We start from the raw sequence: 13,327 nt of genomic DNA, 5'->3' as shown, positions 1-13,327 counted from the left end.
GTTAGCTTGAGCCCAGACCATACGGACATAGAAGTATAGCGTTAACAATTACAGGACAAACAGACTACCTGATAGAGGTGGATGGTTAGCGCAATGGTGCCCAAATGGCAGACGAGGCGATACACGTGTACACCGATGGTTCCAAAGTAGTGGAAGGAGTATGGTCTGCGGTATTCTGTGCTGATACGGAAATAAACGGATCCTACAACCTGCCAGATGAACGTAGCTTTTTTCAGGGGAAATATTAGTCGTAACCAAAGCAGTAGAAACACTGGAAGAGAATAGCTTAAACTGCAGCCACGGCAACTTTTATATTGACAGCCAAGCAGCAATTAAGGCAATGATCTCTTATATAACAGCATCTGGAAGTGTGTAAGATATCCCTGTAAGCAATCCCTGAAAAAGGGGGTAGGGAGAAGCATACATCTATACTGAGGGTAAATGGGAATAAGTGGGAATGAAAAAGCGGATGAACTAGATAAAAAGGGTGCATTTCTCGAAACTTGCTCCGTAGACGTCTCAGTTATATTTTAAAAAAATGCAAGGCCCGAAAATTAATTTTCTCTACAAATTGGCGGAACCGGACCTATATGTTTTATGCCGACTGCGAACGACAACTGCATGGTAAATGAATTTTCACTCATAAGCTTTTCATTGCAGAAATTACCCTTTGGCCGAGGTAATATTCCCATGGGTGCCGGAATTTGGCAGAATAGAACAAATCCCTACTGTTTGGGGGAAAAACAGAACAAATATTGGAGAGGAGACGAGAAGAAAAGGGAAAAGGAAAAGGGCGGGTGTTGGAGCCAATATTAGGAAAATAGGAAAAGTAAGAGGAGAATAAACAGAAAAAGATGGAAGAAGAAGAGTCATAGGAAGAAGAATAAGGATATGTATATGGAGAGGATATAGGAATAGGAATAGAAATAGGAAGGCGAATAGGACTAGATATGGAGTAGGAATAGGCTTAGGAGTATGAATAGGAATGAATGAGAATAATAAAAGGTATAAGAATAGCAATAGAAATAGGAATAGGAATAAGAGTAGGAATAGGAATAGAAAAAGGACATGAGGAGGAAGAGGAATAGAAAAAGGGATAGGAGTAGAACTAGGAATAGGAAATAGGAAAGATCCAAGAAGAGGAATAGCACTAGGGATAGGACAAGGAATAGCAATAGAAACTGAATCAGGAATAAGAATAGGAAAATGAGTAGGAATATGTATAGGGCTAGGAATAGGAATTTTTTTTTTGGAGTTTTACCAGCGACAGAACTATTCGATGAAATCTTATTACTGAGGAAATGGAGAGAGAGGGAACAAAAAGAAGCAGCTAGTGTGCGATCAGGCAGAACGATGTCTGCGATGTCGTCTTGCATCGATGCCGTGGATGAACCCTATAGAACGTTGAGTTCTTAAAAGAAGCTCCACGATGAAGTTAAGAGGACACCTAAGTTTCTTGCGATTACCCAGCTTTTATTGGAATCGGAATTTTAAGTCAGATATTAAGACGGATTTAACTGCGTCAATTTAACCGGTCAATTTCATCATTCTTTTAGAACTGGTTTAAGCTAAAAAAAAAATAGATCTTGTAATAGCCGTAATGAGGTTTCCTCTACATAAAAATTAAAACTTCAGCCGATTTTTTGGTGCTATAAAATAATCAAAACAAGTAAGGAAGGTTAAGTTCGGGTGTAACCGAACATTACATACTCAGTTGAGAGCTATGGTGACAACATAAGGGAAAATAACCATGTAGGAAAATGAACCGAGGGAAACCCTGGAATGTGTTTGTATGACATGTGTATCAAATAAAAGGCATTAAAGAGTGTTTTATGAGGGAGTGGGCCATAGTTCTATAGATGGACGCCATTTAGGGATATCGCCATAAAGGTGGACCAGGCCTGACTCGAGAATTTGTTTGTACGATATGGGTATCAAATGAAATGTGTTAATGATAATTTTAAAAGGGAGTGGGCCTAAGTTCTATAGGTGGACGTCTTTTCGAGATATCGCCATAAAGGTGGACCAGGGGTGACTCTAGAATTTATTTTGTACGATATGGGTATCAAATAAAAGGTATTAATGAGTATTTTAAAAGAGCGTGGGCCTAAGTTCTATAGATGTACGCCTTTTCGAGATATCGCCATAAAGATGGACCAGGGGTGACTCTGGAATTTGTTTATACGATATGGGTATCAATTGAAAGGTGTTAATGAGTATTTTAAAAAGGCGTGGGCCTTAGTTCTATAGGTGGACGCCTTTTCGAGATATCGCCATAAACGTGGACCAGGGGTGACTCTAGAATGTGTTTGTACGATATGGGTATCAAATTAAAGGTATTAATGAGGGTTTAAAAGGGAGTGGCCCTTAGTTGTATATGTGAAGGCGTTTTCGAGATATCTACCAAAATGTGGACCAGGGTGATCCAGAAGATCATCTGTCGGGTACCGCTAATTTATTTATATATGTAATACGACGTACAGTATTCCTTCCAAGATTCCAAGGGCTTTTGATTTCGCCCTGCAAAACTTTTTCATTTTCTTCTACTTAATATGGTAGGTGTCACACCCATTTTACCAAGTTTTTTTCTAAAGTTATATTTTGCGTCAATAGACCAATACAATTACCATGTTTCATTCCTTTTTTCGTATTTGGTATATAATTATGGCATTTTTTTCATTTTTCGTAATTTTCGATATCGAAAAAGTGGGCGTGGTCATAGTCGGATTTCGGCCATTTTTTACACCAATACAAAGTGAGTTCAGATAAGTACGTGAACTGAGTTTAGTAAAGATACATCGATTTTTGCTCAAGTTATCGTGTTAAAGGCCGAGCGGAAGGACAGACGGTCGACTGTGTATAAAAACTGGGCGTGGCTTCAACCGATTTCGCCCTTTTTCACAGAAAACAGTTATCGTCCTAGGAGCTAAGTCTCTACCAAATTTCACAAGGATTGGTTAACTTTTGTTCGACTTATGGCATTAAAAGCATCCTAGACAAATGAAAAAGGGCGGAGCCACGCCCATTTTGAAATTTTCTTTTATTTTTGTATTTTGTTGTACCATATCATTACTGGAGTTGAATGTTGGCATAATTGACTTATATGCTGTAAAGATATTAACTTTTCTTTTAAAATTTGAATTAAAAAAAAATTTTTTTTAAAAAGTGGGCGTGGTCGTTCTCCGATTTTGCTAATTTTTATCAAGCAGACATAAAGTAATAAGAGTAACGTTCCTGCCAAATTTCATCATGATATCTTCAACGACTGCCAAATTACAGCTTGCAAAACTTCTAAATTACCTTCATTTAAAAGTGGGCGGTGCCACGCCCATTGTCCAAAATTTTACTGGTTTTCTATTCTGCGTCATAAGCTCAACTCACCTACCAAGTTTCATCGCTTAATGCGTATTTGGTAATGAATTATCGCACTTTTTCGATTTTTCGAAATTTTCGATATCGAAAAAGTGGGCGTGGTTATTGTCCGATATCGTTCATTTTAAATAGCGATCTGAGATGAGTGCCCAGGAACCTACATACCAAATTTCATCAAGATACCTCAAAATTTACTCAAGTTATCGTGTTAACGGACAGACGGACGAACGGACGGACCGACGGACGGACGGACGGACGGACATGGCTCAATCGAATTTTTTTTCGATACTGATGATTTTGATATATGGAAGTCTATATCTATCTCGATTCCTTTATACCTGTACAACCAACCGTTATGGAATCAAAGTTAATATACTCTGTGAGCTCTGCTCAACTGAGCATAAAAAGTGCCTTTAATTGAACTTTATTACATATTGAGATATACGTATAAAAATATGAATTCATGCATAATACATATTAATTGATTGGATTATTAATATAACCATATTTTTCATAGCTTTCCTTGCTTTCACTGCTGCTGCTGTCGCTGTCGTTGTCATTATCGGTAGCACTGCCAAACTTAGTGTTCTTCTTTGATGTTTTGTATTTACGTTGACGTTTCCTGCCTTGACCATATAACTCTTCACTGGATGCGCTGTCATCTATGAATGATGGTTTTCTTCCATACGGACGTTGTCCTGGGTACACTGAACCGAAATTACCTAAGGATGCTTTGTTCCTTTCTGCTGATTCGAATGAGGGGTTTCTTCCATACGGACGTTGTCCTGGGTGCAATGAACCGAAATTACCTAAGGATGCTTTGTTCCTTTCTGCTGATTCGTATGATGGTTTTCTTCCATACGGACGCTGTCCTGGATACACTGAACCGAAATTACCTAAGGATGCTCTATTCCTTTCTGCCGATTCGGATTGAACATTGCTGATGGGATTATCTATAACGACCATATCGTCTACTTCCCCTACAGCTGCAGCGTCACCCTGTTGGGCAGCGGCAAAGATCACGCTAAGGAGTGCGAAAATAATCAAAGTACGCATATTGATTTTTGTTCTTTTTTTGTTTTCAGTTTTCAAACGCTTGCAATGAACTGTTGGTACAATGTGTAGAACCTCGCCTTTATATACGTTTTGGAAGCTTAATTTGGTTGATTATTGACTAATGTTAATGAGTGTTTTATTGTTTTCGCTAAAATTTAATAATAAAGAGCGAAAACACCTGCGAAAACGTTCAAATATTGATTGAATCAAAAATATGAAAACAAGGGAATAAAAACAAAATTATGTGAAAATATTTATTTATGGCCATGACCTCAATGAGTGATACGCCTGGAAATATGTGACAGTGAAATGGAAACAATTGCTACAGATAAAGTGGTATAGGTGCAACGACCCGAAAGATCGCCGATCTCTACCCCAAATTTTCAGCGTTCGCTACGCTAAAACTCCATCGCCTAGAATCTGTAAAACAACATCAAGTGCACAGAAAAGTATGCAACATTTAGTGTCATTCAAATAAAAAAACTCCAAACGAAATGATTAGCGTCAAAGGAAGCGCGATCGTTACTCTGAATGTCTGAGGTTCTATCCGATGTGCCGCCTCAAATATCTACTTTGTTGCAGCCCAAACACACAGACTTACTCCTTTGGCGCTTAACTCCTTAAAGAAATTTCTCTGTCTTACAACTACCGTTAGTCAATTCTGCCTTGACACCGGGCGCCAATAAAAGATTCTTCTTACTTCACGAGCCGAACTCATGCGCATCTTGCGCAACCAATATAAAAGCCTGATAGCAACTGCCGGTAATGCAGTCCAAATATTCACAATAGTGCCATAGTACAAATAGATTTATTTGTGTGCTCACAATCGTTTATTTTTAAAAAATTATTTTAATAAAATATAGCTAAACAAAAGGACTACGACCAAAATTGCCCAAAGCTCGCTAATAACCCGAATCTCCATCTTTACAACCAACACTTTATTTATTGATTTGGATTCCAAATAAGAGCGAAAAAGGAACCCGTACATAAAAACAGCAATTAGAAATAATATATTTAGTACTTCCTCTTCAAACAAGTATTTCAAGGGAGAAGGCCTTTGGCCGTTGCTTGATTGAGGAGATCCTCCTATCAGATACCACTACCATCTTGGCAGTCAATTTGATGCCATGCACGAATGTAACTGTGGACTGAGGGTTTAGACTATAGATTAGACTATAGAGTATATAAACGTTCTTCCATTCGTGTTTCACTGGGATTAACGGAATGGGCTCCAGAATATCAGATTTTTGTAAACCGAATTTCCCTCCACGGCTGGATTGCATTAATCCTAACAGCATTGATCCCTCGCCTGAAGCTTCGGTTAAGGTAACCAGATCTTCCGCGAACATTTCTTTCGAAGACTGAAAAGCGCATCTAATTTTATATTAACTTGTGTAACTTACGGCAGGTATGAAAGGAGACTTATAATATGGACTAGAGCTTTATTTTTCGATAAATAGTTACCGCCCTAATGGTGTTAGTCCGTAGAGTATTTACTGAGTGCGTTCTTTTTGCGCTCGCTATATTTTCTCGGTAAATAAATATAATATCTTTTCGGTCTTCGCTTCGGATAACTGTTGCCTATACTTCTCTTTCTGCTAGGGCACAGTGTACTCGTGAATGCAGTATTTCGATATTTCGCATCGTAGCTTAAGTTTTTCCGAGCTCTCTGGATTCCTATAATACGTACGACGACGCTCAGTGATCATAGAGAAAATGTTTGATTTCATCCCTTCTTAACATGGACGCATATGAGCTATATGGGGAAAAAATAGCTTTACGACGGGTTTTAGCGAATTATAATTCGCAAGAGGTAACGATAATATTTGGCAATGTAGTTCCTATCTAATCTTCCAAGTCATTCGTAATCAACAACATCAGAGCTAATGTAGTAGACGTTGTATGATATAATAGAGTTTTAAGCCGTGGTCCATGGTCTACCCATTTCTAGATGTTGCTGTTTTTTTTCATACACATGGACATATATTCCAAAAGGGCCATATTTGAATCAGCGAAGCCGAGTTGGAAACACAGAAAATCTCAGCTATTCCAGCTACATCAAGGTAGCGCGTAGAAAATTTTCAGCCGGTCCTCCTCCTCAATGGCGGCAGCTCAGTAAAGAGTAAAAACTTACAGTTTACATTCCTTGCTTAAAAGTCACACACCCTATATCTGAATAGGCGGATGGGATTTGCTCTATTATTTGAACGTCCTCAAGGTAGGAGATGTAGTAAAGCGCTTAAACTAACTACAAACACAGCTACCCCCAAGGCCGTATAATAATCCTAGCGAAGACCAGGCTGAAGCACAAAAAGTATCCGCCCTGCCATCGTCCTCTAGACAGGAGGTGCAATAATGTGCAAATGTTACTGCTTGCCCGTCCGTTTGAATTACCTCACTCCTAATCCTAGCTGGGACGAAGCAGACGTATAGAAAATGCTCATTCTTGGGCATCCTTCACAGGACTGGAGAGGTAGTAAAGCGTTCAAAATATTTGTCATGGCCGCCATAGTTCCTCTTATTCTTTTTTTTGTTAAGAATTTGATTGGAAGTCGGCCTTATGTGGCTGGTGACAGTCTCAGAGCACAACCCTAGCTACGGGATAGATAGCACAATGAATAACATTTTGATGGATAGACCTTGATAACATACATAGGTGAGGCCTCAATCCAAATATGTGAGAATGACCTAGCAGAAGCTCCCTCTGCAGCTTTCGGAAGCACTAGAACGCAATATTAGAATTATTAAAAGTCTCTAACGAAAAAAATTATTTACCTTGCGTTTCTCATTAAGAGATTTCAGAATTGTCACGACTGACTCCAAGAAGAGTTCTGGGAATGTATGCCTGATATTTTCGAATTTAATCTCATCCGCACTCTCCTATTGCGAAAAAGGAACGTGTCCGATGTAACATAAAATATCAGAGCTAGTAAAGTTCGTATAGGCGTGATTCTGGATTTCTTAGTGGTACCAAATCTATCTTCGCCCGACAACCCTTCAACCTTCCAAATTTTCAATACAGCCCCAAAATAGTTCGGTAATACCACAATGAATTGCACTCGTAAAAAAGAAATTCCGCCGAGTTTGTGGGGCTAAAAAAAGCAAAAGGAACTGTTTATTTCTCCATTAGCGGAATACTGCTACATATATACATACGCAAGCATTAATGTAAACGTCTTATACTAAACAAATATATGAATTCAATCATCATCTTCAGATTCACTATTATTGCTATCATTATTATCGTCCTCCTCACTATCATTATTATCTTCAGATTCACTATTATTGCTATCATCATCATCGTCCTCCTCACTATCAGCCGCCTCATTATCAGCCGACTCATTATCGGTTTCCTGATCGTCTACAACATTGCTAGCCTCATCATCATCATCTTCAGATTCAGCATTATTGCTATCATCATCATCGTCCTCCTCACTATCAGCCGCCTCATTATCAGCCGACTCATTATCGGTTTCCTGATCGTCTACAACATTGCTAGCCTCATCATGATCATCTTCAGATTTAGCATTATTGCTGTCATCATCCTCGTCCTCCTCACTATCAGCCGCCTCATTATCAGCCGACTCATTATCGGCTTCCTCATCGTCTATAACATTGATAGCCTCATCATCATTATCTTCAGATTCTTTCTTATTGTTATCATCCCCATCGTCCACCTCACTATCAGCCGCCTCATTATCAGCCGACTCATTATCGGCCTTCTCGTCGTCTACAACATTGCTAGCCTCATCACCATTATCTTCAGATTCGCTATTATTGCTGTCATCATCATCGTCCTCCTTACTATCAGCCGCCTCATTATCAGCCGACTCATTATCGGTTTCCTGATCGTCTACAACATTGCTAGCCTCATCATCATCATCTTCAGATTCAGCATTATTGCTATCATCATCCTCGTCCTCCTCACTATCAGCCGCCTCATTATCAGCCGACTCATTATCGGCCTCCTCATCGTCTATAACATTGATAGCCTCATCATCATTATCTTCAGATTCACTCTTATTGTTATCATCATCATCGCCCTCCTCACTATCAGCTGCCTCATTATCAGCCGACTCATTATGGGCCTTCTCATCGTCTACAACATTGCTAGCCTCATCATCATTATCTTCAGATTCACTATTATTGTTGTCATCATCATCGTCCTCCTTACTATCAGCCGCCTCATTATCAGCTGACTCATTATCGACTTCATCATCATCTACAACAACTGGTGTTTCTGGTTCTGCTGGCGCCGCTGGTTTATTTCCAAACGGACGGCGGTGGAACAATGCGCCGTGATGACATAAGTGTCCTCTGATTGCAGGAAAGCTGGAGAGTGATCCCTCAGCAACTCTATCTTCGTCATCTTCTCCTGAAAATATCGCCGCTGGTTTCTTTCCAAACGGACGGCGGTGGAACAATGAGCCGTGATGATATAAGTGTCCTCTGATTGCAGGAAAGTTGGAGAGTGATCCCTCAGCAACCCTATCTTCGTCATCTTCTCCTGAAAATATCGCCGCTGGTTTCTTTCCAAACGGACGGCGGTGGAACAATGAGCCGTGATGATATAAGTGTCCTCTGATTACAGGCAAGCTGGATAGTGATCTCTCTGCAACTGTATCTTCGTCGTCTTCTCCTGAGAAAAGGGCTTGAATTTTTTTGATTCCTTTATCTACAGCACCGATAACATGTAAGATTCCAGGCTCATGTACAGCTGCTGCCTCGCCCTGTTGGGCCGCTGCGACAATCACGCTGAGAAGGGCGAAAATAACCCAAGTACGCATATTGACTTTTTTATTTTTTATTTTTATTTAACTTTTTTTAGTTTGTTTCGATTTAAACTGATGCTTGAATTAGCAAAAGATCGTCTTTAAATACCTCTTGTAATATTCGTTTCGTATATTATTTTTATTTACTTACATGCTTTAGTTGTTCTTGACTAACCAAAGACAAAAACTGTTTATTTGCAATAATGTAATCAATTTAACACCTGAAAAAACGTCCAAAAAATTTAATATTGGTGAACGAAAAAATATTTTGAATAAAATAAAAAGTGAAAGAGAAATTATTGACATAAACCCAATGAGTTTTCGACCCAACTATTGTTTAAATGAGACAATCATTCATCATTCATTGATTGGCGCTTAACCGCCTTGGTGATATTGGCCGGTGGGCAACAAATCACCCAAGGTATCCCTGTTACGCGATAACTGACGCCAATTGGCAACATCAAGGGCGATCAATTTGGTTAGAAAAATTTTAAGCCCTATGCAAACAGTCGAAAATTTTTATCGTATTGGTTGTTGTTGTAGCGATAAAGACACACTCCCCGCAGATTTGAGAAGTATTAGCGATGCAGATGGTCCTTAGCCAGATATAGACCCGGAACGGTCCGGTAACAAGCACTACTAAGCTGTAAGTTCGAACATCTCGGGAATCATTTAATATGACCACATTGCACCTTCTAGGTCATCCCCCCGGAGCTAGCTACTAAAGAAAAATGGCCTCGCCACGGGTAGTTGAGGTTGCCAATTCGGTTGGAGAAGCTGCGCTTGCATCCCTTTGGTAGGGTGGCGCTACACAGCCTCTCGAATCAATTGGGGTTTTTTAGCCACCTCTTACGCCAGGCATACCTGGTGCGGATATATTCTTGGTCCCCTAACCCGGTGAGAGTTTCATTTTATTGGTCTTTAGCACTTAGGGTCATTCCGCCAGAAAACGTACCCCGCATAAATGATTGTCTTTTAAAGCATGACTACTTTTTTGGAAAATATACCAATCCTCCAGGAGTTATATTTTGTTAAATTTTTTTGGTTTATCAAGAAAGACAATAATATTTACAGCTAATCAGTCAGTTGATATTTATTCACACATTGTAGGCGTCCAATGCAATATGTCTCACCCGTCACAAGCTAAAACGAATTTTGTGCTCGTATCCTGCGCTATTAGATGCGGCAGAGCTGCCTGACCTCGAGGCAGCAACTAAGCCAGGTCCTAGAAAACTTTTAGTATTTTCCCAAAAGAAAACTGCTCTCCACCAATATGCTTACACAAAAGACAAGTCGGTAGACACTGCACAGCATAGTGGTTATAAACAGAAAAGCATGCCCTGGATTACAACGAGTATGCCTTAGGAGTCTCCTTAGACATTGCCGAGGCTTTCGAGAATGTCTCTAAACGGACGATCATGGATGGTCTTAACTACATTGAAGTACATTCAGCTATAACAAGATGAATCGGGTGCATGTTAAATTACTGGAAGATTGCCTCACAAGGGGGGTTGAATTAGGCAATGAAATCAGTGGACAGGGTTATGCCGTCGGCGGGGTGTTATCACCTCTGTTGTGGACACTGGTCATCAACCAACTGCTCAGCCGATTCGATGAGGGACCTTTCAAACTTGCGGCTTACACAGAGACGTTGCAATTGTCACAAGTGGGAAGTGCCTTCCACCATTTTGCTCTTTGTTGAATCGGGCTCTTCGGGATATACATACCTGGGCATCTAACGTGGAGAGAGAGTGAAAAAGGCCTCGACTCACTTTATACATGTAAAAGAGTGCTGTGGTGTACGTGGGATTTATTGCCGTCTCCATCGCGATGGGTATTTACAGCGCTTGTAAAGCCTACGTTATGGAGTCTTTGTTCGGTGGACAGCGATACAAAAAAGAACCCAACTCAAATAAAATTAAGGAAAAAAAACTTTTTTAAAAATAAGATTTTATTATTGGTTAATAAAATTAACTAAAAAGTAAACAATAAATTGACTCTAAAGAAATATAACACTTTATAAGTTCATTGTAAGCTTTAACGATAATTAGGCTTTTTCGTCTGCGACAAAAAAATTCTATACTGTACATAATTATATATTTTTAACATTAAAACTTTACACCTAAATTATTAAATCTTACAGTTTATATCACAGTCTTAATTGTTCTAATAAAAAGCGTGTTAAATTTTGATGGTATAATTAAGAACATTTAGGATCTCCCTTTCTTGCTATCGCAATATAACACGCTTTTATTAGAACAATTGAAAAAAATAATAAAAATTAGAACAATTAGGACTGTGATATAAAATGTAAGATTTAATAATTTAGGTGTAAAGTTTTAATGTTAAAAATATATAATTATGTACAATATAGAATTTTTTTGTCGAACACGAAAAAGCCTAATTATCGTTAAAGATTACAATGAACTTATAAAGTGTTATATTTCTTTAGAGTCAATTTATTGTTTACTTTTTAGTTAATTTTATTAACTAATAATAAAAGCTTAATTTTAAAAAGTTTTTTCTTTAATTTTATTGTTCATTTTGTTCCCACGAGTATAGGACAAAAACAGTCCATCCCCCCAGAGGTCCATTGTAAAGGGATAAGGGCTTCATTACAACAGGGTTCGCTCTGGTACCCTGAGGCGCAACGTTAGCGATATGAAATTTTTATACACCCTAATATCATTCAGCCCTCGGCACCATTGTAAATTTTACCAAGTAGCGCAACTAACAGCTGATCGGTGAAAATTCGCACATTCACACGCACAGTTCTCCACTCAGTTTCAAAAAAAAAATTTCTTCATTATATGACATTCGACTGCCTAGTCCACTGCCTTCCAGCGGCTATTATACATATATTTTATACACAGGCATACAACAGAGGGTCGTGTCTCCGCTTTTCAGTACACCCTGTAGCTGTAGCTAGTTGTTTAACCACTGCCGCTAGATGGGTCTCCTAAGCATTATCTAAGCGAGGATAGGCGTTTTTTTTCACGTAAACATATACGCGTGTGCGTGTATAAAAAACGGTTAATATTCCAACTTTCGCTTAGCTAAAATTCCATCGCCAAAAATCTAAAACAAAATCAAGTGCGCAGAAAAGTATGCAACACTTACCGATAACAGCCTAACCGCGTTAGCGTTCTTTGTATCACAGAATTTTTACACTTTCAAAATGACGGCTGTTGTTTGCAAGGTTGCATTCCTTTGGGTCTTCGTTTTCAGATGGATTAACAAATTCATGAGCCTGGACATTCGCGCAATTTTAGTGATGTAAATTGCATGGCGCCAGCGCCAATGCGGTGCCAGCTCAATGGTAGCTCATTGACGAAATGACTCCAATCGAATTTTTGGCACTACTTAGTAGTGAGTGCGTAGTACATTTCACTTGCGCTATTGAGTGAAACGAATTTTGTGTGTCAGGCAGGAGTTTGGTGTTATTGGCGCTATTGGCAATGATGACATTGAGCTGATGTCGGTAGCGCTGGTAGTTCAGCTTTTAAATCAGAGAAAGAATTGATGACCCGTGCAAATTATTATGGCTTTGGCCGTGTAAATTATTATGGTGTATTTGCACAAAATAAGTGCTGCGGACACAACAACCGGAGTCGTTTTTGAGTTGTATATTTTAGATTTAATGCACAATTAATATGGGTGTGTTTGAGCGGCCAAATAATAACAGTAGTATTGCTAAGTGCTGCTAAGTTGATGGAATGTCGCTAATTTCCTAGCGATGATCAATAGATTGTGAATATTTCGTTCAATGGACGCGCGAAATTGCCACATCTGCTCAAATTTTCCAAGATTTTCCATTCTTGATTTAACTTAAGCTGTTATGCCAATATTTTTCAGCCAGCTTTTTTCAAATAGGTAATTTTTCCAAAAGCAAAATAAATTGCAGAAAAGCTTACAGAGTTAAACAGCCTTAAAAATTCAGCTTTGTTGATTATACACAGAAATACAACAGAGGGCTGTGTCTCCGCTTTTCGCAAGGGTGAGATTCACCACGTGTGACACACGTGATTCATCACGTCTAAGTCCCAAAATCCAGGGTTAAGTACCGGCGGGTTTGTATGGGACTTAGGCTGTTATGCCAAAATAAACACAAATCTTTACCGATAACT

At 39.1% G+C, this 13,327-nt stretch overlaps 1 protein-coding gene and 1 long non-coding RNA gene across 6 annotated transcripts in view; both read right to left on the bottom strand.

Annotated features, from left to right (window-relative positions):
* Window positions 1–13,327, bottom strand: part of Sytbeta (Synaptotagmin beta) — a 381,108-nt gene that overhangs the window by 307,546 nt on the left and 60,235 nt on the right. The window lies entirely within an intron of this gene.
* On the bottom strand, window positions 3,749–4,467 carry LOC137253756 (uncharacterized). Its single transcript, XR_010953881.1, has 2 exons — window positions 4,182–4,467; window positions 3,749–4,094 (listed from the first exon to the last, which is right to left on the bottom strand). It is a non-coding gene; the product is annotated as an uncharacterized lncRNA (long non-coding RNA).

This window comes from Eurosta solidaginis, chromosome 5 (assembly GCF_040869045.1).
Source record: "Eurosta solidaginis isolate ZX-2024a chromosome 5, ASM4086904v1, whole genome shotgun sequence".
NCBI lineage: Eukaryota > Metazoa > Arthropoda > Insecta > Diptera > Tephritidae > Eurosta > Eurosta solidaginis.
Note: the sequence above shows the minus strand (reverse complement) of the source record. Positions and strands in the feature narration are given on the sequence as shown.